We start from the raw sequence: 6654 nt of genomic DNA, 5'->3' as shown, positions 1-6654 counted from the left end.
TGAAAATGTTTCATCCACGAATTACTTGAAACGTTTCTCCTTTTTTGCCTAGGAGCGTGAAACGGCCACAGACCAGTTTCGCATGATTCTGATTCACCGTTTTCAACCATCTCTCTAGTCTGGTAGCGGTCCTCTTTTACTATTTATTCTTTATAAGTGAAAAAAATAGTCAAAATGGATCTTATTTGAGATGCTCCTCACACACAAAACATTTTTGATATTTTTTGAAGCATATTTATTTCTATGAATTTTCTAAGAAAACAAGGTAGAACAAGAATCTTTCCAACCAGCCAAACTATTTCACAAAATGATTCTGATTCACTAGAGAAACACTTATATAAAGAAACTAAATATGAAATGTTTCTCAGTGAAACTGGAACCATACCAAATGGGCCTAAAATTACCACCTAGAGAGCAGTAGGTAAGTAGTGAATCAGACCCCCTCACTCTTAGCTTTCCTCATGTAGACATCATTTATTTATGATTACTAAGAAACAACACAATAATACTATACATTAAATACTATACTATTCTCTCTTCATAATGTAGCAACCCTAGCTAAATTAACCTTGCTTAAGCTTGAATAGAGTGATTAGAAGCTTAATTAGCTCTTGAAAGGTCAAAAATGCCCTTTAGAAGCTCAAATTAGGGGTGATTCATAACTTGAAATTTTATATAGCAACTTAATTTTTTATCAATATAATAGTTGTATAAATTTGTAAGACAAAAAACTTTTCTTATTTTCACTTTTGCTAATTTGGAGAGGAAGAGGTTCAAAAACAGGTTTGAAGTCAGTAGCCATTCAAACACATGTTCAAAATCACTAAGTCCTGAAAAACATAGTTGATCAGAGTAATTTGGCTTCTGTTATTGCTAATTCTAGGCCTGGTATAAAGTTGGAGCTTTTATAAAAGTTGTAAGTATACTTTGGAGAACACATTTGTAAATTTGAGCCTGGGCTAATTCACCATAGAACCTGTTCAAATTCTAGGCTAAATTCAGCATATAAGCCCGAAGTCCAAAACAGTGAAAGTCTTCAACTTGACATGTGAATTTCTCCCAAATTCGAAACTAAACTTGAGCTGAACCTTTTATAAAAATTTGAGTATGAAGTGTGTACTGCAACTTCACCCAGTTGACCTTGGCCTAAATAAAGCTGAGCCATTTCAAAATTTGAGCTAAATTCTGGCAAAACTCTCAAGTCCGGTTTCAATTCAAAATCAGCCGTCTTGAAGAACCGCATTCCACCAAACTTTGCCACCATATATCTCCAGATCTAGAACAGATTTGAACCAAAGTCCTTTCTAGAGTTTGAAGTTTAAAGCCAGGACTCCAAGTTCTAGTTTGGAACGTTCATGAGTTTGAATTTGAAATTTGTGCAAATTCAGCTCAAACTCAGCCCCCTCGTGTTGCCCATGTGCGCGCTGATCTAGGATCGCGCCCGGCGCGTCATGGTGCGCCACGCGATGACGCCGCACCAGTGCAGCCCCGCCTCCCAATGATCATCGCCGATGAGACAACTCGGTCCAGTGCCTCGCCAGTAGCAGCGCGAGCCCATCCTCATCCTCTGCAGGCTATCTCTGCTGGCAAACAGCCTTGCCCGCCTTGCACGCCTCCGCACGCCACCGCTCCGCCACGTCGCTGTCGCTCGCTGGTGCGCGCCGCTCCACCAACCACTGCACTGACTCGACAACACGGTGCCGCTGCTGGCCAATGCTCGCGCTCATCAAAGGGCATCTAGCAGGCTCCGCATTTCCCATGGCCAATGGCCTGAAGATCGCCGCGAGCTCCGCACGACATTGCTCCCCCAACCAGCGCCGCCGGCCAATGGCGCACCTCATGGCTGTTCCCTACTCGCTGCCCGGCCACGTCTCTTCAGGCTGCAACTTCACCTCGCCTCCACACTCACGCCCCGCGGCTATAAAAGCGATTACAGCCCGCCTGAGAACCTCTCCCACACCGCCGCTCCTCTGCACACGCACCGCCGTGAGACCTCACCGTGGAGGGCTCCTTCCTGCGCAGCACCGTCGCCTTCCAAGCTCACAAGTAAGCCACGCGTGCCCCAGACAAGCTCCCCAAGCCGCCCGTAGCCTGCCGGAGCCATCACCGGCGCTGGAACAACGACGCCCTCCGCCGCCCGCCTCTGTTTCGTCCCTTTTGCCGTTCGTCGCTGTCGAGCCCTCTCCGCTGCCCATCTCTTCACCGAACCTGCTTGACGTGAGCACCCCGACGAGCCCGTGCCCTTTCCCGCCTTAATCGCCGCCTAGCCTCGCTGGAATCGGCCGTGCCCTTCGCCAGCGAAGGGAGGGACGACATTGGGAGACTTTAGTTTCTTCCAGGGACCTTAATGAAAGATCTAGGGACCAGTTCGCAAAAGTTTAAAAGGTCTAGGGGTCCCAGTGTGTAACGGCCACTGCTTTTCTGATTTAAATGTGAAATAAAAATGCTGAGCTTTGAAAATGCAGAACAAATTGTAGAAACTTTAGAAAAATGTCCAACCACTGTTGTTGGAATCCTTGAGTTGTGTATATTTCTCTAGGATTTAATTATTGTATAAGCCTTTAAATGCTTAGTAAATCACTCAAAAATGGTAAAATGGCAAAACTAACTCTATTAGCTTTTTTACCTTAAAATTGTGCTTAGAAAAATACTTTGGACCATAGTATAGATGTTTATGTCACTCGTTTAGATTTATCTTTGAAATCTAGTGAAGAATCTTTCTTTTTGCATAATAAAGGGGATCTATCAAAGAAAAATATGGAATCACCTTGGTTATATCACTTGTGACACATACTTACTATGAAAAATATTGTTCACTGGTTGAAACATAATCAACCATGATTATCTTTTTAGGCAAAGTTAAATAATAGAAAAATATGGAAAATATATGTCTTTCACCAAAAATCATGGAAAATTCACTGTAACCTCTGTTGCACTTGGTTAACTCACTAATTAAATTTCAAAGCCAGATTCTCTGTGTAACTCAAGATAAAAATAGTTAAGTGCTAGTTACCTTAGGGTAATGAATTAATTTTAATTATTTTTTCAGTAGTCCAATGCACGCCAAAATTTTACAGTAGCTTAGTAATGATGGTATGAGGTCTCTGTAAAATTTCAACCCCATAGCTAATCATATGCAACCGAGATGAATTTTGGAAGTTAAGCTAAGAATAAAAGAATAAAAACAAAATAAGGAATAGTAAGGCCAAAATAGTAATATTGGAAGAGGTACAGAAAAACATTTAGAAACTTAATAAATTTCCAACCTAAAGTTTAATAAACATGTTATACATATATGTGTACACTATCCCCATCAAGAACAAGCTAAGTGTCTAAATCATGAAAACACTAAACTATTAAGAAAAGGATAAAATAGGTGTTTGTTTAAGTAAGTTGGATCTTGAATTAGTTTACTTTGCAATAATATATGTGTTGGCGCTAGAAATCGGTCAACCGAATCTCAACGTCCGACACACGACCCGGGAGAATCTGCTTAGCTCCTGTTCGGGTGATTGCCGTGGTGCGGTTCGCGCGGCGTGCCAGCCAATCTGACCTGCTGATTGGCAAGGAAGAATACGTGTCAGGTTCAGAAATCACGATCGGCTAAGTTTCCGATCTCGAGAGAGCTTATCAGCGAATCGGCCGATTTACCGTAATAAAGGAATCGGCTATAAAGCAGCTGATCACTGTAGCCTTGTAGACAGAAAACTACTAGAGTAATCGAGACAAAGCTTTATGGTAACAACACTAGGAATAGATCTAATCGGCAATAGATGAATTTAATAGCAGAACGTGAAGAGAGCCGAAACTACCGATTCCTAGCTGGATAACTGGTGATAAAACTAGAAAGACAGGTAAAACCTTTGATTCTAGCAAATATCGATAACTAGTGAATAAATCTAAACGAAACAACAGCGATACGCCCCAAGTTAAAGCTTACATATTACTCGATAAGCGGAACTTACAGAATTGGCCGGAGATCAAGCTGATGCAGCCCTGCCAACCTGCACGAACTCGTGAAAAAGAGAAAGTATTGGCGAAGTCGCCTGCTTGAAAGTAAGTACGAGGAAAAAGTAGCTTGTTGTATTGATTTGTTGATGATTACAGATTTACAAAGGTAGCTATTTATAGCTCCGTACAGATGACTTCTTAACCGACTAGAATTCTATCCCTAATTCAAACAAAAAACGAATATTTACAAGCACGATTCATTCTAAGTTGGTTACTCCATGCTTCGTGGGTTGATCTCCACCTCATCCTTTTATTCCTTTCCAAGCCCATACAGGCCCAATTAACCCATCCTCCTAATCGGCCGATTCCTTATCGGCAAAAGGCTACCGATTGAGACTCCGGCACGTTCGACCCGAAGCGAGACAGAATTCACCGGCCGATCTCACACTGTAGCACCATTCGACCGATTCCCAACTGTGCTTCTCCGATTCCCTCTCTTCTTGGCGCCGATTTTACTAGTGACGAAATCTGGCGTCAACACATGCCCCCCAGTTTCGGAGTAAAACATAGTCTTTTACTTCGAAATTCTTTATAACCTCCCCTCCGAAACGGCCGCAGTGAAAATATCCTTCCGTTTCGCGGTCTTCCAGCTGATGATTGCAATCTTTTCGAAACGGGCGCCCACGACAGCCACTACTCCCGAAAAACTCGAAACGCCGGCGCGGTGAAAATTCCGTTTTTACCCTCCTTCAGGCATCCTTTAAATAGCGCTTCACCCCGCACTTCATCTTCAAGCTCACGTCTTTCTTTCCAAGCGCGCGCGCCCTCTTCTCTCTTCAGCATTTTTCCCTTGCCGCCGAAGCCTTCTAGCGCCATCCTCCTGTTACTTTTCCCCTTCTCTTCCAATGGCGGCTCCTTCCGGCAGCTCTCCAGCGCGCGACGTTCCAGAAGTAGCGCCTCTGGCGGTAGTGGCGACGGCCGTTGCTCCATCCACAGAAGAAGGAGCTTCATCGGAGATCCCAATGGTGATCCCCATTGCGGCCCCATCGTCCGCATCTGCACCGGCGACCACGCCGATCACTCAGAACTTCATCCTAGAGGTAAATACCGAATCCTTCTTCTATCGGTAATGCATTTACTCAGATCTGTTTCTTACTTTTTTTACACTCCCCTTTCCTTTTTTAGGCAGTTAGGCATCGCATTACCATCCATCTTACGGGAAATCCCGGCCTTGTTTGTCTCGGACCTATGGGGAACCCAGATCCAATAGATCTTATCAATTTGGAAACCCACAGGATACCCTTCAAACTGTCCGACATGGACTTAGATCAATGGTTGGGTACTTTTAGGTCCTGGCCGAATGAAACCCTAGGTTGGAGGGAATGGTACCAACGGGTAGCCGCGTCGAAGAGCGTCTCATGGGAAGAGCTCAAAATCGGCCAGTGCATCAACCTGTCCTTGTCCCAGATGGAGAAAAATGAGCCGTTGGTAATAGCGGCTTCTTATTTTTGGTCTGATGCACTTAATGCCTTCTTATTTGGGCACGGACCTATGACCCCAACACTGGCCGATGTGGTCCTGTTGACCGGCCTTGACATTTCTTCCCCGGACACACCCTTCCACCTTTTAGCCGCAACGTCACATCGGCTGGACACAAGGGGAATCGGCGGGTGGAAGGGATTCATCAGAAGCAATAAAAGAACCGGGTCTGTTGAGAATAGGGAGCATACGGCCTTCTTGATGATGTGGTTAGAAAAACATTTCTTTTGTGGAAGAGCCGCCGGCCCGTCCACCAATACCCAGGCTCTAGCTAAGGCACTGTCCAGAGGAAACCATGTCCCTCTTGGGAAACATTTGCTAGGGGCGGCGTACCACATGCTCCATCAAATCGGCATCAGACTATCCAAGGGAGAGCCGATCGGAAATCCAGGTGGACCCTGGTGGTTCATCAACTTGTGGCTGAACCTTTACATGAGCGAGATCACTCAGCAGAGGGTGGACCGTATGATGTTCCCCAACATCGAATCGGCAGAAGACCCTACCGAACGTCGCCGATGCATGTCCTTTGGTGAAGCGGCATCAGCTTTCCCAGGTTGCACGTATTCTGCTACAAAGGTAGCCGAGTACTTTCGATGCTTCTATAACGGCTTTAATGAAGATGCAACCATTTGGTTTCCTTATCAGCGGGATGACCCGGTCTTTGAACTCCCAACCTGCTTTGATTCGACCACTGGCCGATTTGATGAAGAGCTCTATGATGAGTTAATCAAGCCAGGAATCTTGCCAGCTAACTTCTTCTCGGGGAAGGATGCCCTATGAGTTCTACAACCCTTCCGTCGCAGCACGTCAGTTCGGCATGGGTCAGCTGCCGATTCAAGTGTATTTTGCTGGCCGAATCAAGTTTAGAGATGAGCTCACATCTGGTCTGGATTACAGTCGGTTACGAGACCGGATTCCGGACTCCAGTACCATTGACTTGAACAACTGGCTAGTAGCTCCCTTTGCTGTCCAGACGTTCAAACTCTGGTGGGCCGATTGGAAGCAATTTCTCTTCTGCAATTCAGCATCGGCATACTGCAACCTCCTGGATCCAGCCAACATCGACCCGAACGCCGAGGTATTTTTCTTAGCCGATTTTTACCCCTCTTAACGTGATTGAATACTAATGGTTCTACTTATTTTTTCAGGCCGAGAATCGCACGC

This window comes from Setaria viridis, chromosome 8, assembly GCF_005286985.2.
Source record: "Setaria viridis chromosome 8, Setaria_viridis_v4.0, whole genome shotgun sequence".
NCBI classification, from domain to species: domain Eukaryota; kingdom Viridiplantae; phylum Streptophyta; class Magnoliopsida; order Poales; family Poaceae; genus Setaria; species Setaria viridis.
The sequence above is the reverse complement of the archived record's forward strand: the minus strand, read 5'-3'. Positions refer to the sequence as shown.